We start from the raw sequence: 25465 nt of genomic DNA on the forward strand, positions 1-25465 counted from the left end.
CCATTCATAAAAGAGAAGGGACAAAGGATGTGTTCAGGCAAGAGCCAGCCAAGCAGTGACCACAGGGACCCCACAGGGAGCATGACCTTGAAAGAGATTCCTTTATGAACTTGATGTTTCAACTCTTCACTCAAGTGTTTATCAAGTGCCTACAAAAGAAGCCCCCATTCTAGGCTGGGTGCTGTGGGGACAAGGACACTCAAATCAGAATCCCAGTCCATAGGTAGCTCCAGGCATCGTGGGAGGGGTACAGGGGAAAAGAGCCACCTTCTGTCACACGAGCCCATCTGCTCAAACCCTACCATCCCCAGAAGGATTCGAGGACACAGGTGGTGGTGGAGGAGTCAGTAAACAGTTCTCCTCCTAAGTGCTGACCAGTAATGGGGCCCATCTGATCTGGATAGGACAGTGGGCTGTGAATGCCTTGAGGGCAAAGACCATATCTAATTTGTTTTTGTATTCCCAGAACAGTAGGCCTGAGATATTTGTTGTGGGTATTTTTGGTCGTGGTCACGTACTAAATTTACACTTTTAAAAGATATTTATGGTTGAATACCGAAACCACTCTCAGGGGCCACAGGAGTATCTGAAAGGCTCAGTTTGAGGAACTGAATTCCTGTCCTCACACCCCATTTGGCCAAATGGGAGGTCAGATGGAGAGGAAGGAAATGGTACAATGGTACAGTGGTACAGAGAAGCCTCTCAAATGGTGAGATCCATTGATAGCCCAAAAGATTTTAGGTAGATGACCCTCTGTCCTCAGAAAGGAGGGAGGTGGCTGGAGAACGCAAGCCCATGCTGACTGCTACTGTGGGAAGGTGAGCAGAGGCCAAGCTCTGTAACTCGGTGGACCCCGCCTCTGCCCACGTGCTCAAGGCCCTCCTCACCCCCAGCAGTGGATTTATAGGAACAAAGAAAGCAAAACGAATAAGGATGATCACAGAGGGCACCACAGCATCTCATACCTCCTCCCACTCCCAGTTTGGCATGAGACCAGCAGACAACTAACCCAGGTTTCCAATGAACTCAGGTCACAAGAGCACAGGCTTCATTAGGGAAGCCTGGGGAGGCTGGAGGAGAGAGTCTTCACTTGGGACAACTGTGAACAGTCTACATGGGGCCATCCAGGGAGGGGCCACAGGCGTCCTTTGACTGAACATGTGGAGGGAACCAGTGGGTCTGATTGGTTCTTAAGAGTGTGTTGACTGGGAGGTAATTCAGCATAGGAGCCGAAGTCTCTCTGCCCCCCCAGTCTGAGCTAGGAGCCCCTCAGCTGTGTTCCCACAGGACCCTTTCACAGTGTCTATGTCTGTCTCTCTATGAGAGGGTGACCTTCCAGACTGCAGAAAGCATTCCAGTCTCTCTGAAGCCTGCTAGGTCTGTCTAGGACTGGGTCCTCAGCCAAGACTTCTGCATGCCCTGAAGGAAAGAGTCATGAACAAGATGCCAGAATCACACTCCACCCAAGAGAAAAGAAACGCCTGGCCTCCCTGAAGAGTCCAGTCAGCAAAAATCCACAAGAAAGCAACTGGTTAAGTCCTACCTGCCTCCCCCATAGTATAAACTAAAAGCTTCAATGGAAAGGTCCTCCCCACGAAAGGAAAAACAAGAATCAGTCAGCTGAGTGAAGTAAGTCAGAGAAAAACAAACATCATACATTGTCATATGTGGAATCTAAAATAGGGGTACAAATGAACTTATCCACAAAACAGAAATAGGGTTTCTGTTTCTACAGATTTAGAAAACAAGCTTATGGTTACCAGAGTATAAGGGGAGGGGAGGGATAAACGGGAAGACTGGGATTGACATATACACACCACTGTACATAAAATAGAAAACTAATAAGAACATACTGTATAACACAGGGAACTCTACTCAATACTCTGCAATGACCTATATGGGAAAATAATCTTAAAAAGAGTAGACATATGTATATGTATTACTTTGCTGTACATCTGAAACTAATACCACATTGCAAATCAACCCATATTTCAATAAAAAATAAAAATGAAAAAGAAGCAGTTCATTAGTTACCAGCGGGCACACAGGGTAGGAATTTGGCAAGATGATGCCTTTACTGGAAACTCTGCGTAGCTATTTGCCGGCGATCTGGAAATGGGTGGAGGAGGTGGGAGGCAGGCAACCATGACAATCAATGATGGAGAACTGACCGAAACTAGTATCTGGGTTAGCTCAGCATCTAGTTTATATTATTTACTGAAATTTTTCAGAGGAAATCAAAAAAGACCAAGCTGTGGAAAAGGACTGCAATGGTCTATGAGAGAGGGACCAGAAAGGGTGATGCTGGAAAACCTCACCCCAGCGGCAGCAGTTTCCAGCCAGGGAATTCTTCTTGGCAGGTAACCATCCTGGGGATAGGTTGAATACAGATGTCAAGGCTAATGTCTATCACTTAGCATCATAAAGATGAATCCTATTGGCTGAACATGAAACATGGGCCAGGCACTGTGCTAATAAACATTTTATCTCTCTCCAGTTATCTTAATAACATTGCAAGGTAGATACAACTCACCTACATTTTATAGATAACGATGAGTATGCTTTACATGGAGAGCAAAGTCCTTTGTTCAAGGTCATGCAGTTAGGACAGTGCCAGGATTCAAACCCAATGAACTAACTCTCCAAAGCCCATGTCTACCACACCCAGAGCTAAGACCAGCCCTGCAGATAAGGGTGGGTAAGGGAGGCTTCCAGTGAAGAAATAGATTTGACCTGGACCAGGTCCTAGACCTAGGAGGCTGTGTAGGATGTGGGCAGCTGAACAGGGCTGGAAGAACATGAGGAGGTCCTGAAGGTCCCTGAGGTCCTATGGAATCCTATGGGAGAGTCAAATCCCAGTGCCCTATTGTTATACCTCTGTTTTTTAAATAACAAACGCTACCTGTGGGAGCTTTAGACTTCAAATCATTCATTAATTGCAGAAAAAGTCAAACAGAGGAAGATTTCCATCATCAGCTCTTTGTCCAAAGCCCAAGCCTTCCACATCAGCATCTCCATCAGGTATCTGGTTATTGGGTCCCCTTGTACGTGAAGTGGGGCGCCTGGGTGCTCTTTGAGGCCTAGCAGCCCCATCACAGTTAGAAATGACCTCAGGGCACAGTCAGGTGGTCAACCTAACCACCTGATGAATGAATTCCCCATTCAACAGCAACAAAAAAATGGCCACCCTGCCAGCATCTGCTTTCACACCTGTAATAATGATAACTCTCCTTCCAAGGCAGCCCATCTGCAGACAGCTAAATATTAGTTCTGAAAAGCCTTTTATTTATTGGGTAGGCCAAAAAGTTCATTCCGGTTTTTCTGCAAGATGTTATAGAAAAACCCAAATGAACTTTTAGGTCAACCCAAAACATTGGACTCATCTCCTCCCAAACCCTTTAGCTTGTACCTGCTGGTTCTAAGATCACCCTCTAGAAGAAAACAAACATCTATTCTTTTTTCCATGAAACAATCCTTTAAAACTATTATGTGCATGCTAAGTCGTTTCAGTCATGTCTTACTCTTTGCAACCCCATGGACTGTGGCCCACCAGGCTCCTCTGTCCATGGGATTCTCCAGGCAAGAATACTGGAGTGGGTTGCCATGCTCTCCTCCAGGGGATCTTTCCAACCCAGGAATCAAACCCATGTCTCTTATGTCTCCTGTGTTTGCAGGTATCTTCTTTATCACTGGGAAGCACCACCTGGGAAGCCCAAAACTATTACACACACATCCCGCCGCAAACCTTCTCTTTTTCAAGCTAAACATTCTCATTGTTTGAGCCATTCCTTAAATAACACATTTTCTGAACTCCACAGGGTCCAGGTGTGGCCTGACTAGTAGGGAACAGGAGACCAACTACACTCCTACCATGCAAATATGGAGAGTTTCTGGTTAGTTTTTAGCAGCCTCATGCTAATGACCCTCAGTTAGTCAAGCATTAACTGAACTCAAGTTTACTAGCCTTTCTTATAAGCCTTTCTCCCTAACTACACCTCCCGGCTGGGCTGTCTGAGTGTGCCATTGGTATTTGGAGCTCACCTTTTATCCTCTATTTATCCTGGTGCTACACTTTATCTTTCTACACTCTGTTCCTCTCCTAGCCTGTGAAGCTTACAGAGAACTTTGACCCTGGCACACACAACATTCACTACCCTTCTTATCTTTAAATAATCCATAAATGGGATCAGCAAGCCCTGTCTATATGTTAGTTGTGTCCGACTCTTTGTGATCCCAGACTGTAGCCTGCCAGGCTCCTCTGTCCATGGACTTCTCCAGGCAAGAATACTGGAATGGGTTGCCACTCCCTTCTCCAGGGGATCTTCGTGACCCAGGGATCGAACCCAGGTCTCCCAAACAGCAGGCAGATTCTTTACCAACTGAGGCCTCAGTTATTAAGGATACAAATATGTTCATTGACTGATAGAAGAGTTTTAAATTCACTATTATCATAATCAACATAAAGTGTCTCTATGCCTTGGTATCACACAAAAATGTCTGGCCATTGAGGGAATACTTGGGATGGTCTTTAAAATATAGGAGCTGAGACAACATACAAGGTCCCTTGTGCAGAAACCACAAAGAGTTGCTAAACCGAGGGGCAAGAGGCTAGGACTGCCAACAGGGAAAGATATAATATATAATGAGACATCAGGGATAGAGAAAAGCTATAGTGTTTTCCAATACGAACCCCAAAAGTGTCAGGTCATGGAACCCTATATCTTGTGTCCCAGAGTGAGGAGAAGCAGTGGGGATGTATTGATTTAATAATTACCTTATGCATTAGTTATTACTTACTGAGAGCTACCATGTGCAGGCAATTTACATAAGTCATCTTAGTGATGACCTGATGCTGATGGTTTGTAATTACTCCTTTTGAAAATTTAAATGTGTTTCTCTCCCTGGGTTTCTCTCACTCTCTAGAAAGTGTAAAGACCTCCAACACCACTTCAGCAAACCTATTTGCAAGTTTTCCCAGGGCTCTGGTAATTCATTCAATTAACACACTATTCCTTTGATAAATATTTCTCAAGATTTTCCTGATTAAAAGGCACTGTGCTAGGTGCTAAGGACTCTGGCTGACTTCAAGTAGCTACATTTCTTAGATGCGTCCTTCTTTAGCCATGGGGATCAATCCCCTCTCCCCTTTGTTGGCTGTGTGGCCTTGGGTAGGTTACACTGAACACTGATAAACTGCCCTTTCCCTAGTGTGGATGAGTATCATGTGCATTTGCATCATTTCAGGCACACAGGATATTTCATAAATAGTAAGGGTTTTTTTCTTTCATTCTTTCCTATGCAGTCTGCCAATGTCTTCCCAGAGAAGGTGGGATTAAAATAGGAGTCTAATCTTCTGCCTTCTCCCTGGACATCTGTAAACTTTGTCATTTGCCACAATTAAACCTGCATTCTTTGCATGTCATTTTTTAAAGAAGGAAACAGATAGACTGTAGTTCTTAATACATTTTATAAATCATAGTTCCTTTTATTTCTTCCTTTCCTGACACTATTCTATTTATAAAATCCAAAGAAAACAAACTTAGATCATCTAAATCCAACTCCCAGAGGTGGTACCACTTGGTATGAAATGGAACTGGTTCAGTGCCAGGCTATAATTGAGAGTCAAATGGTCTTTCTGCCACCCTTGGCCAACACTTCTGTTTCCTTGGACTTACCACTTGCTATGGGCTGACTGTTTGTGTCCCCTGAAAATTCAAGTATTGACATCCTAATCCCCAGACATGAAGGTATGAGGTGGAACCTTTGCGACATGATTAGGTCATGAGGATGGAGTCCTCATGAATGGGATTAGCACTCTTATTTAAAAAAAAAAAGAAAGAAAGCCCCATCACTGCTTCCACTGTGTGAGGACACAGCAAAAGGTGCCAGGTATGAACCAGGAAGTGGGCCGTCACCAGAATGCCAGCGCACTGGCTCCTTGACCTAAGACTTTCCAGCCTCCTAAACAGTGAGAAATAAATGTCTGTTGCTCATAAGCAGCCCAGACTGACTAAGTCACCATTATATGCACACAGAACTCTTGGGTAACAAGTCATTCTAGTCACCCAAGTGAGTCAGCTGCAAATTTATCTTCTAAAAGCATAACCATGGTGCAGAAAAGAGGAAACCAAATTATAACCACATTCAATTGCTCAAAACACTCACGAATATGCTGCTAAGCGGAGATAAATACCACTCGCCTACAGTCAGTGGTTTGAAAAGCAAACTCCCTACATCAGACGCGTTACTGTATTGTAGTTGATAGTGACCTGTCACTCAATTCTATAGTATTTTACATTGTACTCAATAAATACTGTGGACCCACTATGTGCCAGGCATTGAGCTACAGGCTTGGACTCAGCAGCAATTCTTTGGCAAGGACCAGACAGAATTTGCTCAATGTCTCCTTTGCCAATCTGGATGTTATTAGCTTACTTGTCACCTCCCAACCCCCCCCTTGTGTCACTTCCTCACTCCTCTTCACCCACCCATACCTAAAAGGTTGGGGTTTCTTTTTTTAACAGATTAAAAAAAAAAAAAAAACCCTCAGAGGGGACATACGTATACCTATGGCTGATTCTTGTTGATGTTTAACAGAAAACAAAATTCTGTAAAGCAATTAGCCTTCAATTAAAAAATAAATAATTTTTTTTTAATCCTCAAACAAATCACTTCCTCAAAGAACAACCTAACCTCTCCTTCCTCACAGCAGGGCCTCTTGAGATGCTTACACTTCTCCACTTTCCACTTGTTCCCCAAATAACTGGAGTCAGCCCACATCATTCCACTGAAATTGTGTCTCTAATTGCAAAATCTCCTCAGCACCTTCCTCAGTGAGGCCTCTCTTGTTCCTTTTCTTCAAACTCCCTCCCTCTAACAGGCATCCTCCCAGCTTCCCTCCTCCCTCCCCATGCCAACCTCCTCTGGTGACCAGATTCCTGCTGGCCCTTTAGTGTCCACAATCCCAGGAGTCCAGCCTCAACCTCATGGGCTCCCCTCACTCTGTACCCCCTTACACACACCCATGGACCTCCCCACTAGACTCCAGACCACATTTAAAAACAAAATTTAAACCAGACACCTGTACAGGAAATTTACACCTTCATTTACTCATTTTTAAATGTATTAACCACTAACTATGTGCTCAGCATAATTCTGAGGGCTTAAGATGCTTAACCAGATGAAGATCACTGCCCTTAGAGCTTTACATTCTAGCAGAGTGAGACACAGAAAACCATAAGTGTAATGAGTGAATTACTTAGTATCTGGGGATGGTGCTGCTTTCAACAGAAAAGAAGAAGATGAGGGAAGAGAAGCTTAGGCAAGAGCATATCAGTTCAGCTCTGGGTATCCTGAGTTTGAGATCAGATTCTCAAGTGGAATGCAACCAGGAAGTCTGATAGAAGATTACAGAGGGTGGTAGGAAGGTCCAGGCCACAGGTATTAATGTGGGGGTTATCAGCACTCCAGTATTCTTGCCTGGAGAATCCCCATGGACAGAGGAGCCTGGTGGGCTACAGTCTATGGGATCGCAAAGAGTCAGACCACTCAGCAACAAGGCAGAGCACACAGCATGTATCAGCACTGAGGGCCCTCTGGAGATACTGATCAGCTGGTGGAGTTTTTCTCTACCCAATCACATGGGTGTTTACCCTGGAACAAGAGTTCCTGGGTTTAAACCTGACTTTACCACTTCTCAACTATGTGATCTTAAGAGGCTACTTGACTACTCTCAAGATGTGTCCTCATCTGTAAAAATGGAGAAAACAGTACCTACCTCATAAGATATAATGAAGGGGAAAGGAGGCAGTTCATGTTAATTACCTCGCACATGGTAATAAGCATTCAATATGTGTTCGGAATTATAATCCTCTCCCTCAGTCTCTCCATCACTTAATATCGTGTTAAGCAATTTTCCTTCTTTCTTATCCCATATTCAACCCTCCCTTCACTCAGGGTGCTCCTAGATTGCATAGTTATCCTGGTACCTCACTGCCCCTAACACAAGCCCATAAAGGTATTGAATCAAACGCAACAGGAAACAAAGTTCTATTATTACTGCTCTCAAAACATTTCTTACATCTGTCTCCATCTCTCCTGTCTCATCATTTCTCATCTAAGCGCCCAATAAATTTACTCAAACCTCAATTATAGCTCAAATAAAATTAAAATTTTAATTTGCTTACATGTCTGTCTTCCCTTAAAATTAAGCATCTCAATCAAGTAATAATTAGCTCCGTAACCCTAGTGCCTCTGTGTCCGGTGCCCACACCAAGGAAAGCATCCAATAAACATCAGTTAAACGAACTGTAAAAAGTTTTTATTGGCTACCTGCTAGACACCGAAATTAAAATACAGTCATCACCACCTCCACATAAACTACATTTCCTGCCCTCAAAGAGTTCTGAGAGACAAACTTAGCACCTAAGGCAGAAAACAAAATAGCTGAACAAACGTAATGAAATTGACGACAGAGTAAAATGTATAATATTGGCCATATTTACACAAAGAGTCCCAAGAAAAGATACTGTGGCTAGAGTTAGACATGAAGAAAGGTGCTGCTACCCACTTTTTCCCTTTCTTTCCCTGCTTCTCTCCTTTCCCCTGGAAAGGAGAAATGGTGGTGTGTAAGAGCACCCAGCTCAAATTGGAGCCCAAAGGAGCTTCTGGAAGAAAAGATGGCAGACAGGCAATCAGAAAGGAGAGGATGGTGACGACTCGCCATCTTGAGTACTCAAATAATGTTAAACCAAAAACAAGATCTGTTCACAGTTACAGAAAATAAAGTTTGAGTTGGAGAAAGCCCTCAAACTTCTTTACCTCTCTTGGATGATTTTTGTTCTTCTAACAGAACAGATCTATGTATCAGAAGACAATCTCTTTGTGTTGGCCAACCAAGATGGGGCCAGATGGTCTCCTTTTCAAGTTAATACACACAGGTGCCCTTTTATTTCAAGGCTGATGAAATGATGCACATCTCACACTCCCTTCCTCTCACTGAATCTTCCCACCTGTTTTCATTCCTCATGAACAAATTCCTGGCCCTCAACATAGTTGCCTTAGAGCCCAACAGTCCCCAACATAGTCAGCCACCATCCTTAGCATTAATGGTGCCTCACTGAGAGTCACTAGCAACCAGAACTCTCTCTCTGCCAAAGTCATCAAAAGATGCCTTTGGGAAGGTCAAGGCTGTCCATATTAATAAAGGTTAGAGAGGAGTTCAAATGTGAGTATAAGGATCTGCCATCCCTGTGATACACTCTTTACACAGCTTTGCTCTCTATCAGTTGTCAGGGTAACCAATCCCTAAGCTTCCTCATAGAGAGAAGCAAAACTTCCTATTACTCCAGTAAGGCAAAATTATATATGCATAATGAGTTCTAACTTGTGATTCACAGAGAGATAGGTTTGAAGTCCAAGTCCATTGCTTACTAGCTCTGTCACCTAGGGCAACTTAGCTGAATTTTTGGGCCTCAGTTTATTCATTGGTACAACAGGGGTAGTGCTATCTCTATCATCGAGTTGTGGGGAGAATTAAATGACAAAAGAAACACCCAGCACACAATCAGTGTTCAAGGTGGCAGCTATTAATAACGTCATGGATCTTAGAATCTAGTGTAGGCAATCATTCAACTGGTTTCCTTCTAGCAGGGTCTTAATGACTGCTCTTAGTTTGTGAGAAAGCTTATGCTGAGTTTTTTTGTGTTTTAATTGCTCCTGCTTTATGTTTTGGTTTCTTGGCCACAAGGCATGTGGGATCTTAGCTCCCTGATCAGGAATTGAACCTGCACCCTCCTGCATTGGAAGGTGAAGTCTTAGCCACTGGACTACCAGAGGAATCCCTATGCTGACTTTTATCATCAAGGTTGAGGTTGGAAACAAAAGGTCAATGGCCAGGGTAGGGGGTCGAGCCTTCCTTCAGGCTCTGATGAGACAAGATTTCCTGACTATGATCTGTAACGTTTGTGCTCACAGGATAGGCCTAGAGAACTTAAAAACAAAGACAGGAAGACCTGGGAATCCTGGGGAGAGATAGAAAGACATGTGCCCAGCAGCATTCCCTGTGAAACATGAAGTGCTCAGAGCCCTGATGGCAGGACTGGGATTCTAGCAACCCAGAAGCTATGGAAGAGACAGTGCAGGTTGCCCAGGTCACATTGCAGGAAGCAATGGCCCCAGAATATCTACTTGCTTTGGCTTCTGCCACTCCTCCTTCCTGCTTTCCCTCCCAGGGTTGGAATCTGTTCTGACTTTGCATAGCTCCTCAACTTTCACCTCTGTTGGAACCTTCACACACCCAAATCCTCCCCAGCATGTGCGTGCAGAGGGCAGTCACCAACGTGGCCCGAGGTCCTTAAAGCACACCGGCTTTGTGGGATGGCAGATTTCTTGAACGGGAGGAACAGAGATCTCTGAAGGCAGCTCATTTCATGTACAGATAGTTCTGAGTATACAGTTTTAGATTGTAGATTCACAATCCAGTATCTACTTCTCTTGACTTCTAAGTTCTAGTTCTAAGACCAATGAATTTTTAAAAGATGAAAGTCTTTGCATGATAAAATACACTGCACGCTAAGTTGCTTCAGTCGTTCCCGACTCTTTGAGACCCTACGGACAACAGCCTGCCAGACTCCTCTATCCATGGAATTCTCCAGGCAAGAACACTGGAGTGGGTTGCCATGCCCTCCTCCAGGGGATCTTCCCAACTCAGGGATCGAACCTGCATCTCCTGCATAGCAGACAGACTTTACCACTGAACCACCCAGGAAGCCCCTATGATAAAATATCCTTTCAGTTAATTCATGTCACAACAGTCACAGCTAATATTTATTGCAGGCCAGCCATGAGTCACACCTTACAGGCAGGAAAGTACCATACAGTATTTCCTGAACTTTCTAGATCTTAATACCATCTGGAGTACATGCTATACACATTGCTCCCCAGACCCCACCCCAACCGGACTGAATCAGTGAGCCCCAGGTGACTAAGATCACACAACCTAGAGGCTGGTGGCCCAGTGGATCAAGTGTGGCAAACATGGGTCCACTACCCAATTGTATCATTTACTCACTGCATGACCTTAGGCAGCGTATTTAGCCTCTCTGAACCTTAGTCATGCGTGTGTGACGTCAGAATGATGACAGCACCTATCTTTAGAGTACGCCATAAACCCCTTATACTTCCCTGGTGGGCTCAGACGGTAAAGCGTCTGCCTACAATGTGGAGACCTGGGTTCGATTCCTGGGTCAGGAAGACCCTCTGGAAAAGGAAATGGCAACCCGCTCCAGTACTCTTGCTTGGAAAATCCCACGGACAGAGGAGCCTGGTAGGCTACAGTCCATGGGGTCGCAAAGAGTTGGACACGACTGAGCAACTAAACTTTAAACTAAACCACTTAGCAGAAAGCCTGTAGATAGTGATCACTGATCCTGACATCCTGATCCTGACCACATCTACAGTCTAAGTGCCTACGCGCAACAGTAGGAGAAGGTGGAATTAAATGCACAGGAGGCCCAGTGGCACAGAATGGCCTACATATCCAGGTCCTAGCTCCAAATTCACTCAGACTCAGCTCATATTGCATCCTCAGGCGCCACCATGGGGCAGAAACCCTGGCCAGCAGGACACCCCCAGCACCACAGTTAAGGAAAGAAAGGTTACCCTGAACTTCCTCCTGCCTCTGCTTCTGTTCCTCCCCTGCATGTCACCTACCTCCCCTTCCTTTAGGGAATATTCAGAATGCCCAATTTATCTCCCGGTGTGCACCCAGCTTTCCTGGGAGGCAGGCTGGGGAGAGTTTGAGACTGCAGGCTGCAGGCTGGGTGCTTTGCTCCCTAACTGTGAGGCTTCGCTTCATTCCTCTGGGACCCTCTCTTTCTGCAGTGAGGCCCATTTGCAGGAATGCTCCTAGCACACAATCTGGTTCACCTGTCAATGAATCAAGAGCCCCACTGCTTCAGCCTATCACTTCTCTTTCTCTAAAGTCCCTTGGATTTTCAGTTAGTGGGGCCACCTGTGACTCATATTTAATAGTTTAACCTATAAGCCCTCATTCATTTGTTCACATAAATATATCACCCAAGTACAGGTGATATAGAAATAAATAGGGTTCAGTCCCTATTCCTGAGGCCTTAGAGAAAGGGGAAGATCCATAAACTGATAGGTGGAAAGACCATGTAAGGTATCAAGAACTAAGGGCTGGGGGTGGTGTCAACTCAGAAGTCAGAAGTCAGAAAAGGTAATGTTCACTCTGGGTTTTGAAGGATGAATAGGAGTTTACGAGGCAGCAAAAGGTATGTCCAACAGCAGCGGGGAAAAACAGTGCAAAGTTTAATCTTTAGTTTATGAAAGTGAAACAGTCACGAAAGCGGGCCTGTTGTACTTAAGAAATATTAAGCTGTGAAGGGTAAAGGTATGAGAGCTGCCGAGATGAGAAACGGGGTTCAACAGGATTATCTGCGCAGACATTAAGGAGGCTTTCCAAGCAAGCAAGTGATGTTGCTAGATTATTTTCTCTAAACTCAGAGTTGAGCTCCTGGAACTAAAAAGGAGCTTTGGTAGAGCATGAAGAGGGGTCATTTCAGCTGACAGAGGGGAAGAAGCCAGAGACCATTTATCCTCAGCCCTAGGCTGGTCTGCAGGCCCACCATCTACTCCACCAAACCTTGACCCAGCTGACACTGAACTCTAGTCAAGTCCCCGTTTACAGAGTGATAAGAAGCCACAAAATGAGACACAGAGGAGCTGGGACCAACTGTAGGAACAAACCAAAGGGAAGAGGAGGAATTATTTTGTGTCCAGTGGCTCATGGTGTCCTCAAAGGCATCCTCAAAGCCAGATGACTCTGGATTAGAATCCCATCTCCACTCTTTACTACTTACACAACCTTGTGTAATTCACTCCACCTCTCAGAGGCTGTTTTCTCATCCTTTACACAGAGCTAACAAGCTCTACCTCAAAGATTTGTTCTAAAGATTAAAACTACATCACTTATTTCAAGTGGCCAGCATAGCATCCACTGTAAAATGGTTCTCTAAATACTACTAAACTGATTTTAATACGTTCATTTTTGTCTCAGGGGGAGGAGGCCACAAGACTAAAGGATGTTCAAAGAACGGCAGGTCCCCCTGAAGCACCAGAATGGAGTCAGCCCCCCGAGACACTCACTAGGCAGTTGTGAACTCCTAGGTGAGACCCTGATCCACCCCTTCCAAGTTTCTCTCCGCCCTCCGTGGCTGTTTGCAGTTTCTGTAGGACAGGATCACATTTCCCACCTGAGCCCCTGGGCCTAGGAGAGCTGGGGGCCTTGCAGCCCAGGACTTTTCAGAGGGCTCACATGACAACCTGGCAAGGCACAGCCATTCCCAGCAAAGGCATTAATAATACACGCCTTTTTCCACAAACTCTGGCAAACAGTCTACAGTGACAAGTGAAAACATTGAGTCCAAATTCTCACGGGGGCTGAGGAGGCCAAAATAACTTGCCTATCAGGGCTAAATCATGGGGCTGAGTCACAGTTCTGTGCAGGGGTGGTGGCCAAATGAAATGGCTGACGATAAAGCTAAGAATTGAAGCAAAACCGTGTTCCTTGAGGAATAAACTGCCTGCATTGCCTCTGAATGATTCAAGTGGAAAGTTTTCCTCGACCCAGAGGCACAGAGAAAGGAGGCCATGAGACATATTGGTTGAGGAATGAATTTAGCTGTGGACAGCATCTCAGCAACAGCCCAAAACATAGCAGCTACCACAGGCGGCCCAGAGACCCTGAGGTAGGAGAACTGAGGAAGCTCAAGCTGATTTCCTCCAGGAGCAGGAGGACAAGCAGAGTAGGTTTCAGCAGGATTTTTGTCTCCTTGTGTGTACCATTGCTTTGCTGTTGTTATTGTTCAGTTGTTAAGTTGCGTCTGACTCTTTTGTAACCCCATGGACTGTAGCCCACCAGGCTCCTCTGTCCATGGAAATTTGCAGGCAAGAATACTGAAGCAGCATGCCATTTCCTTCTCCAGGAGATCTTTCTGACTCAGGGATCGCACCTTTGTCTCCCACATCACAGGCAGATTCTTTACCACTGAGCCACCAGGGAAGCCCTTGGTTGTACCATATCAGCACCATACCAGTGCCTGGCTTCCAGGCACTCAGTTGTATGAATAAAGAAATACATAGTGGGGATCAGGCAGCATGAGCTAGTAACCATGAAAATCTAAGCCAGCCCCTTATCCTCTCTGAACCTCAGACTTCTCATCAAGAAAATGGGACAATGACAACTACTTTGAAAGGTTCTTATAAGAATAATGAATGGAATAGCCCTAAAAAGAATGCTAAGTAGCAGGCACTCTAGAAATTAACTCCTTAGAATTAGCTCTTGGTCTTCCAACAGAGTCCTTGAGTATCAGTTCAGTTCAGCTGCTCAGGCGTGTCCAACTCTTGAACTGCAGCACGCCAGACCTCCCTGTCCATCACCAACTACCAGAGTCCACCCAAACCCATGTTCATTGAGTCGATGATATCATCCAATCATCTCATCCTCTGTCGTCCCCTTCTCCTCCCGCCTTCGATCTTTCCCAGCATCAGAGTCTTTTCAAATGAGTCAGCTCTTCGCATCAGATGGCCAAAGTATTGGAGTTTCAGCTTCAGCATCAGTCCTTCCAATGAACACCCAGGATTGATCTCCTTTAGGATGGACTGGTTGGATCTCCTTGCAGTCCAAGGGACTCTCAAGAGTCTTCTCCAAACACCACAGTTCAAAAAGCATCAATTCTTACGATGCTCAGCTTTCTTTATAGTCCAACTCTCACATCCATACCTGATTACTGGAAAAACCATAGCCTTGACCAGACGGACCTTTGTTGGCAAAGTAATGTCTCTGCTTTTTAATATGCTGTCTAGGTTGGTTCATAACTTTCCTCCAAGGAGTAAGGCGCTTCTTATTCATGGCTGCAATCACCAATCTGCAGTGATTTTGGAGCCCAGAAAAATAAAGTCTGACACTGTTTCCTAGGCATCTATTTGCCATGAAGTGATGGGACCAGATGCCAGATCTGTTTTCTGAATGTTGGGCTTTAAAGCCAACTTTTTCACCTCCTCTTTCCACTTTCATCAAGAGGCTCTTTAGTTCTTCTTTGCTTTCTGCCATAAGGGTGTGTCATCTGCATATCTGAGGTTATTGATATTTCTCCCGGCAATCTTGATTCCAGCTTGTGCTTCTTCCAGCCCAGCGTTTCTCATGATGTACTCTGCATATAAGTTAAATAAGCAGGGTGACAATATACAGCCTTGACTTACTCCTTTTCCTATTGGAACCAGTCTGTTGTTCCATGTCCAGTTCTAACTTTTGCTTCCTGACCTGCATACAGGTTTCTCAAGAGGCAGGTCAGGTGGTCTGGTATTCCCATCTCTTGAGGAATTTTCCACAGTTTATTGTGATTCACACAGTCAAAAGGCTTTTCGCATGGTCAATAAAAAACAGAAATAGATGTTTTCTGGACTCTCTTGCTTTTGATGATCCAGAGGATGTTGACAATGTCTCTGAGTTTCCTTGCTTTCAAAAACCAGCTTTAACATCTGGAAGTTCTCGGTTCACGTATTGCTGAAGCCTGGCTTGGAGAATTTTGAGCACTACTTTACTTAGCATGTGAGATGAGTGCAATTGTGTGTAGTTGAAGCATTCTTGGCAATTGGCCTTCTTGCGGCTTGGAATAAAACGGACCTTTTCCAGTCCTGTGGCACTGCTGAGTTTTCCAAATTTGCTGGCATATTGAGTGCAGCACTTTCACAGCATCATCTTTTGGATTTGAAATAGCTCAACTGGAATTCCATCACCTCCACTAGCTTTATTCATAGTGATGCTTTCTAAGGCCCACTTGACTTCACATTCCAGGATGTCTGGCTCTAGGTGAGTAATCACACCATCGTGATTATCTGGGTTGTGAAGATCTTTTTTGTACAGTTCTTCTGTGTATTCTTGCCACCTCTTCTTAATATCTTCTGCTATGTCCAGACCATTTCTGTCCTTTATTGAGCCCATCATTGCATGAAATGTTTCCTTGGTATCTCTAATTTTCTTGAAGAGATCTCTAGTCTTTCCTGTTCTACTGTTTTCCTCTATTTCTTTGCATTGATCGCTGAGGAAGGCTTTCTTAACTCTCCTTGCTATTCTTTGGAACTCTGCATTCAAATGGGTATATCTTTCCTCTTCTCCTTTGCTTTTCGCTCCTCTTCTTTTCACAGCCTTGAGTATCAGCTGTTACCAATTCTCATTGGTGGAGGAGGGAGAAGAAGATTGGGAGGAACAGTGAAAAGAGAAGATAAACCAACTAAAGGTCACACATCAAAGGAAGATAAAGAAGACCCCTGTGGTCACCCCTCCATGTGTGGCCCTAGAAAAGTCACATATTTCTCTGGCTCTCAGAATTCTCTGATAAGAAGGGGGGCTAGATCTAAGCATTGGTCTTCACATTGTGCTCCAGGAAGCCTAGAGAATCTGTTGAGACCCTAAGGGGCTATCTTCCAGTAAGGAGGAAGTAGACAGGCAGGCCCCCAGGCAGCTTCAGGAAGCTTCCTACCGAAGGTGATCTTCTGAAGAAACAGTTCCACCCTTGGTCCTTAACTTTCTGAAAGCTAATGCTTTCTGCAAAATTGCTGGCATCCTCCCAACCACCAGTTCTCTGCAGGAATCTAGTCTAGGACCCTGGCTCTCAGGGTTATGCAACACAGGGTTCACTGTCAGGGCCTCCTTAAATTTTGCGCCCAAGGGACCTCACTCACCTCGACTACCAGCCCTGAGTCCCCAGCTCTTCTTCAGAGTCTGCACTCACTCACCTCGTTGACTTCTGGCACTTCCCTCCCTGGAAATCTCTCACTACTACCTTCAGTGGCTCTACCTTCCACCAGGATAAGTGTTCCACTTCTTTCTGGTTCCTCTCCTTCCTCCTGGGTGAGAGGAGTAGGACAAGGAGAGGCAATGGAGGGGAAAGCATATCAGGCAAGGGGAAAGCCTGATGGGGAGGAGGCTGTGGAGTCTGGCTCTGGACAGGCTGAATTTGAGGGGTTGGTTGAAGTACAACAGGCAGATGGGTAAGGCAGGTATGGACCCTAAGAGAAGAAGTTGGGATAGAGAGGTTTTCTCCCCTACCAGGCAGAATCTTCTCTCCCATCCACTTCTTCCTTCCTTTCCCCACTTCCCCTGTTCACACCAAGTCCACATCACCTAACCCGTGCCCACTTCTCATCCCTCATATCACACGAGTTTATTCTCCCAAGCCCAGCTCTGAATAGTCACACCCCTACCTTGGAGACTTGAAACAGCAACTTCCCTGTTTGCTCCAGCCAGTCCAAATTCCTCAGTCTAGCATCCAAACCTCCCACCTTGCCCCCATCACCACCACACTGTATGCAGATGCGCCCCTAGGCTGTTGGCCACCTGAAGAGCCAAGCATCCCTGACTTTCCTGGCACTCTTTTCCTCCTTCAGTACACCTCACCACTCACCCCAAGTCCACCTGTGGAATCTTCACACTGCAAACAGCACCCCCAATCTCCTCTCTTCCCAGATCCTGCAACCACTCTTGCCAAAGCTTACAGCTGTGTGCAGATATTGGAGAGTATGCTTCCCTCCAGCTTGGCCAGTAATTTCAGTGCAATCAGCAGGTTTTGCAAAAGCATGGCCCTTGCCTCATCAATTAGGAGTCACAAGATAGAAAACTATCACCTGCCCCGCAGCAGCCATAGGTAACCTATAACCTGCAGGCTATTGTTTAGTCGCTAAGTTCTGTCCAACTCTGTGCGACCCCATGGACTGGAGCCCACCAGCCTCCCCTGGCTATAGGATTTCCCAGACAAGAATACTGGAGTGGGTTGCCATTTCCTTCTCCAGGGGGTCTTCCTGAACCAGCAATCAAACCTGTATCTCCTGCATTGGCAGGCAGATTCTTTACTGTCTGAGTTGCCAAGGAAGCCCAACCCGCAGGTAAATTACATTTAACAATGTATCTTCAACAGGAAGCTTGTCAGCCTCCAGTCTCCACTTGTTTCTCTCTTTATTGCCTTTTGCACCTAACCCAGCTGTGGTCTCCAGCAGGCTCTCAGTAAATACTAATTGAATTAATTAATGAGATCCTTCTACTGGGAGCACAGAATTAATTCCATACAAAATAAATACGGAGCTGTTTCCATGAAAAATGATCTTTCCATGAAAAATGATCAAATGATCTTTCCATTTGAAGATGACCCAACCAATGAAGGAAATGTTCTAAAAGTGGATTTTAGTGATGGTTGTGCAACCCAGTAAATTTACTAAAAATCACTGAATTTATACTTAAAGCAAGTTAATTTCATGAAATACAAATCTTATCTCAATAAAGATGCTTTTTAAGAAGCCTGTGTGATAAATAAATCTACCATGGTGGCTCACTGTGTTTGGTTGAGTAATAAGTTGGTTGAGTCATGAGAACATTCAAAAACAAAGAAACAACAAAAAATGATGACCCAGTCCTGTGAGGTGTGACCCTGAGCGTAGTCTCCATCCCCATGGAATCAGCAGCAGCTGTAAATGGTTAGGGATGAGTAACCTCACAAAACAGCCTGGGTTGTTGGGGTGGGGAGAGCACTAGGATGACCATGCATTGGGTCAGTCTATAGTCAGGATGCAGCAGAAAGTGAACTGATCTTGTAGAATGTTCCACAAGGTCCTCTGCAGTAGATCAAGGCTAAGGAATCAGACTCCAAGCAGAATCACTCCCCCAAGGAGGCATCCTCCGACCTCAGACTGGTTAACTCACCCAGCACCAACAGAATTTCCTTTACAGAAATCCAGAGTCCATGAGTGTACAGTTGGTTGTGTTATTAATTAATTCATATTTCTCTCTGTAGACCACATGCTGTATGAGGTCAAGGACTGTAGCTCTAGGGCTCACGGTGCCTAGTACAGAAGCAAGCACACCTTACATTCTTAAAGTTGATTGGACGCTGAGTGAGTGAGTGGACACTCATCTTTGATTAAAGCGGGACAAGGTATACAGACACCTCGTTTTCTTTCAGGGCAGTACTGCAGTGCAGCTGGGTATTCATAATTCTTAAGGGCTTCTATAGAGGAGAGGGAACCAGCATTCTCTAGGGTAAGTCACTACACCACCCCTACTTATCCTTCCCAATCTAGCCACTAGGTATGATCACTGCCCTATTTACAGGTAAGGAATCCGAGGCTCTGCATCTGTCAGTTTGTCATGGGAATTAAATCAGAAAATATACACAAAGCACTTGTTATCCAGTATGAGTGCTATATAATGCTTAGCTACCATTATTATTTTTCCCAGCACATTGAAGCTGCCTCCCCACCCTTAAGTAAAAAGCAGAGACGACCCCGAGCACAGGAAGGGCCTGAGGCCATGGCAGCCTCCCTTGGCACCTCAGACCTCCAAGCACTGAGATTAGCCACCCAGAGTCAGACCCCAGAGGTTTCTTCATCCCAGCTGCCAGGAAGTACATACTCTGGCACATGCGGACCAGGGAAGGAAGGGGTGGAGGAGACCTTACCCCAGAGCCTATTAAAAAATCAACACAAATTGTTTGCTCATCTGTGGGAAACAATAAAAAAGAAAAAAAAAAAAAAAAACCCTCTCCTGAAAAAAACACCCAAGTCTATAAACTATCACTTTCCTGGAGCCACCCAGGACAATGAAGAAAGATCCTATAGCCAGCTAACTGGATCAGAAAACAAGCAAAGCCAGACTTCCAGGGCAGCTCTAGAAACGGTGGGAGGAGACCGTCAGCTTCCTTTTGCTTCTCACATTTAAAAAATACAGGCTGAGGTCGAGATTAACACAGCCAACCTGAGAGCAGAAAGGGAAAGAGAGCCACTAGAGAAATGCAGGTGAAGACCACAATGAGCTACCACTGCACACCTTTCACTAAGTATCCTTCTCCCATCCTTCCCTGCCACTCCCTCCCTTGGCAATCATAAGTTCATTCTTGAAGCCTGAGAATCTCCTCTAAGGTCATTTGTATCATTTCTTTTTAGATTCCACATAGAAGGGCTGTCATATGATACTGCTCTTTCTCTGTCTGATTTACTTCATTCAGTAGGGAGTTTGGGATGGACAAGTACACACTGCTATATTTAAAACAGATAATCAACAAGGACTTACTGTATCATACACGGAACTCTGCTCGATATTATGTGGCAGCCTGGATGGGAGGGGGCTTGGAGAGAGAATGCATACATGTACGACTGAGTACCTTTGCCGTTCACCTGAAACTGTCACATTGTTAATTGGTTATACTCCAATGTAAAATAAAAAGCTTTTTTTCCTTAATTTTTGAAGAAATGTTTGTGTTCAAATTGATAAATTAGAGTGCTTTTTTCCAATGAAAAATAAAATAAATCAGAGGATGCTGCAAATGCTGATGAGGAGGTGGAAAAGTAGATCTTCCCTACATTGCTGGCGGAGACAGAAAACCATACAGTCACTCTAGAAAATACTTAGGCAGTTTCTTAAAAAATTAAAAACATACTTGCCATACAACTCAGCAATTGCCCTCCTGAGCATTTATCCTGGAAAAATACACACAAAAAATTGGGGGGGTTTCTTTTTTTTTGAAAAATAAAATTTGATGTTCACATAAAAACTTGTGCAAAATTGCTCACAGCAGTTGAATCTGTTATAGTCAAAAACTAGAAACAACCCAAATGTCCTTCAATGAGTCAACAGTGAAACTGATACATTCATACAATGGAATAACACCCATCAGTTCAAAAAAAAAAAGAGCTAACTATTGGTACTCTCAACAACCTGGAGGGACCTGAAGTACATTCTGATGAGTGAAAACAAACCAGTCTCGGAAGGTTGCATATTATATGAGTCTATTTACAGAACACTCTGAAAATGACAAAATTATAGGGATGAGAAAGGGCCAATCCAGCATGACAATGAATGGGTGGCGTGAGAGAGACCTCTGTGTGGAGGAATAGTTCTGTACCTTGATTGCAGTGGTGGCTCCACTAATCTAAACATGTGAGAAAATGAGACAGAGTTCCACGCACAGCTGTACCCAAACTCAAGTTCCTGGTTTTGATACTGTACTATAATTGTGTAAGATGAAACCAGGGGAAGAAACTAAAGGATACACTAGACCTCTCTGTACTATCTTTGCAACTACAACTGAATCTATAATTGTTTCAAAATTAAAAGTTAAAAAAAAATACAGCCAGTAGCTGAGCATCTGGGATTCCAGCCCACACCACATCCTTCCACTCCCCAAATCCCAGGGCTCCAGTCAAATGACTTACAATTGGGCATGCACCATGATGTTACATATTTCCATGCCTTTGCACATACAAATTCCTACCTACACTGCCCTTCCCCTGCCTAGCTAACATATAATTTCCTTTAAGCCCCAGTTCAGATCCCTTTACCTCCTGAAAGATTCCCTGAACTTCGCATCCTAAGATTACTGATCTTCGTTTGTACTCCCCGAGCACAGCACCATTCATTCATCTGAATTGTAATTGCTAATGTGTTACTGTTTCCCACCAAAAGCAAGTCACAGAATTAGAAAATAGATTTGCAAAGTCTCTAATTAAAAAAAACTGGTCTGTAGAATATATAAAGAACTTTTATGATCCAACCATAAGAAGACAGTTCAATTTCATTTAATGAACAAAAGATCTGAATAGACATTTCACCAAAGGAAATATGCAGATGCTAAATAAGCACATGAAAAAACAGTCAACATCATTAATCTTCAAAGAAATGCACATAAAACCACGAGATATTGTTAGGGGAAGCACACTGATTGAAACCGCCCACCCTGGCCAGGCATCATAGTAACTATTTGCATGAGTTGTTTTATGACAGGAGATCCTGATAAGGAATACAGAACTAATAAACCACCACCAACAGGAAGAGTTCGGGAAAGGTCGAAAGGAGACACTGCGTGTCCGTCCACTTCCCAGAATCCCTCTTGCTAGCATCCATCTTGGCCGAGCGATGCGTGCACCACCAGGAAAGACTGAATTAGAATGATTGACCAAAGACCACCCAGAAACTAACCCCATGACCATAAAACCCAAGACTGTGAGCAGTTCTCCGGGGTTCCCTTACCCTCCTGCTCTCCACCCGGGTGCCCTTTCCAATAAAATCTCTTGCTTTGTCAGCACATGTGTCTCCCTGGACAATTCATTTCCAAGTGTTAGACAAGAGCCCAGTTTCGGGCCCTGGAAGGGGTCCTCCTTCCTGCAACAATATCACCACCAACCTATTAGAATAACTAAAATTAAAAAGACTGACCACACCAAGTGTTGACAAAGTGGAGACTTGGAACGTTCATACATTGCTCGTGGGCATATAAACTAGTACAACTAGTTGAAAATTTGGCAGCTCCTTAAGTTAAACATACACCTACCATATGATCCAGACATATTACTCCTAGGTATTTACCCAAAAAGAATGCATAAACCTCCACAAAACTTGTTTCACAAATGCTTATAGTGGCTTTTTTTCCCAAAACAACTTGTTATTGAACTATAGTTGATTTACAATGTTGTATTAGTTTCAGGTGTCCAGCAAAGTGATTCAGTTATATACACATATCTTCTTCTTCAGATTCTTTTCCATTATAGGTTATTACAATATATTGAATATAGGTCCTTACTGTTTATCTATTATATATACAGTAGTTTGTATCTGCTAATCTCAAATTCCTATTTAATCCTTGCCTACACCCTTTTCCCTTTGGTAACCATAAGTTTGTTTCCTAAGTCTGTGAGTCTATTTTGTAAATTAGTTCATTTGTATCATTTTTGGGGGGATATCATATGATATTTCTTTCTCTGCTTGACTTATTTCACTTAGTATGATAATCTCCAGATCCATCCATGTCACTGCAAATATATTGGCTTTATTTTAACAGCCAAAAATTGATAACAACCCCAAAACTCTGTCAACAGATGAATGGATAAACAAATCTTGGCATTTCCATACCTTGGGACACTATTCAGCAATAAAGGAATGAACTACTGATGCACAAACACAGATGAATATCAAAATAATTATGCTGAGTGAAAGATGAAAATATGCTGTATTATGCAATTTATGTAAAGTTCTAGAAAATGCAAACCAATCTACAGCAATAAAGCAGATTAGTGGTTGCCTAGAGATGGGAGGCAGAACACAAAGGGAGCAGAAGGGAAGGATTAGGTGAAGGAAGAAACTTGGGAGGATAACGGTTATGTTCATTGATTTGTGTTGAAAATTTCATAAGTTTATGCATATGTCAAAACTCACTAAGTCTTGTGACTTAAATATATGCAGGTTTTTGTCTCTCAATTATATCTCAATAAAGTTGCATGGGAAAAAAGTGGTGGATATCATCTAATAAGCAGCTACCTTGTGGGCAGAACATTATAAAAATAATCATTAATCTGGGCTTCCCTGGTGGCTCAGTGGTGAAGAATCTGCCTGCAATGCAGGAGACCCAGGTTCCATCCCTGGGTTGGGAAGATCCCCTGGAGAAGGAAATGGCAACCCCCTCCAGTCTTCTTGCCTGGGAAAACCCATGGACAGAGGAGCTTGGCGGACTACAGTCCATGGGATCTCAGAGGAATCAGACATGACATAGAGACTAAGCAAGCAAAAGGGGAAAAAAATTATAATTATTAACCTTCACTCAGGGTAGGTATTATTCAGCCCAGTTTACAAATGAGGAAACTGAGTCAGAAAGACAAGGTAATCATGCAGCTTTACTGTGAAGCCTGGCTCAAACCCAAATCAAGTGTCTCCAAAGTGGAAGCAGGGCACCTGAAGCCACCATGAGCTCAATCAACGCCCTTCTCTACCCTTCCAAGCATATACATGTACCTTTAAAGGTCCTCAGATATCTTCTCAGCTTGTTTCACTGACCTAGAAAGCCAAGCTCCTGATGAAGGAAGAGGACTTAACTCCAAGCGCACCAGAAGGGCATGTCAGATACAGAGGAGGGGCTGGGGGGGTGGGCGAGGCAGGGCTGGCACCTGGAGGACACGCGCCTGTGCCCTTGCCAGGTGCAGACAAGGCTCAGCCAGCACATGGCCTCCGGAGCAGTACCCTCTCCCCAACCATATCCCTCCCTCCCCTGGAGCACACACCTTCTCCTCAGCAACTGCAACTGCTAACCGCAGCTGTGGGACCAGGCTTCTTAAAATGAAAGCGTGGGACCAGATGACCTCTACAGTCCTTTCCACTTTTGTAATTTTCCAAACTACAGTTCTACGCAGTCCCCTGATGCCCTGCCTTCTTTCTCCCCATCCCCTCTTGCAGGCTACTTAAAGGAGGTGGCGAAAAGCAGCCAGAAGGTTCAGAAAGTGAGGGAGAGGGCAGAGGTTGGGGTTCCATTATGCTAATTTAATTAGTTCTAATCTGCCGACAGCAGGGCCTGGAAGAAAGAGCTTTTGTTTAAATTTCACATTTGGCAGGAAGTGCCCCTGCTCCTCTCTAACCCCAACCCCCCATCCTCCCCCCCATCAGAGCTTGTGAGTCCAAAGCTCTGATTTCAACCCTGGCTCTCACGTCCAGCAGCGCCCAGGCTTCCTTTTCACACTTCTCTTGATTTCTTGATTTTTCCAGGAAGGAAATCTCCCCCAGATGTTGGTCCATAAATGGAGAGCTTTCATCGGCCCTTATGAAAGGGTGTCAGTAATTCACAGATTTCCCCCAAACCAAGAGCCAAACGGAGAAGTGCCAGCCAGTTTGTCTGCATCAATAAACCAAAGGCTTACCAATCAATTAAAGCCCCTCCCCTCCACGAGCAGAAAAATTTACAACATGCAAAACATTGCATTTTCACTCTTAACGGGACTCACTTTATGGGATAATAAGAACAGAAACTCATTCATTTATTCAATTAATGATTATAGAGCACTTAGAGTTCACAGGGGAGGAAGCGGAGGGACACACAAGTGAAGTGACCTGTCCTGTGCCTCCCAGCGTGGGGGGCAGGAGTGGGGGCGGGGGAGGCCCATCAGACTCTCCAAAGCAAAACATCCCAGGTTTGCCGTCCTGGCTAATTTCAGTGGTGTCAGTTTTCCCACTATAGCCCATTTCAAGTCGCCAACAATTTTTAACAACCAATTTGCAAAATTCCTGAATATTTAAAATCAGCTCAGGATAGCCTCCAGAAGAGAGGTGAGTTCTCCTAGCTCCTGAGTATTCCCTCTGCCTCCCCTCTCTGCCTCCAGGCAGGCTCTCTGCCTCCAAGCAGGAGGAGCCAACATGCGCTGGAGGCCTGAAGAGTGATTTTAATGAAAACTACCTGAAGGTCCGTTAACAGGGGTAAGATTTCAGGCGTGTTTTCTTTTCTTCCTCGTCATTATTTCTCCATTTTACTTTTATAATCAGAACATATCTAGGTAATTTAAGTCATTTTTTAGTAAGCTTAGTGGACTGTTTTGCAATAACCTCCCCAGGTAATTTCTGTCACTATATTCCTTGGGGGGA

General features: G+C 44.4%; 1 protein-coding gene across 1 annotated transcript in view; it reads right to left on the minus strand.

The window, feature by feature from the left end:
- The window catches only part of ST6GAL1 (ST6 beta-galactoside alpha-2,6-sialyltransferase 1), a 147252-nt gene that overhangs the window by 83483 nt on the left and 38304 nt on the right, over positions 1-25465 (minus strand). The window lies entirely within an intron of this gene.

The sequence above is a fragment of the Cervus canadensis genome, chromosome 7 (genome assembly GCF_019320065.1).
Source record: "Cervus canadensis isolate Bull #8, Minnesota chromosome 7, ASM1932006v1, whole genome shotgun sequence".
Classification (NCBI taxonomy): Eukaryota; Metazoa; Chordata; class Mammalia; order Artiodactyla; family Cervidae; genus Cervus; species Cervus canadensis.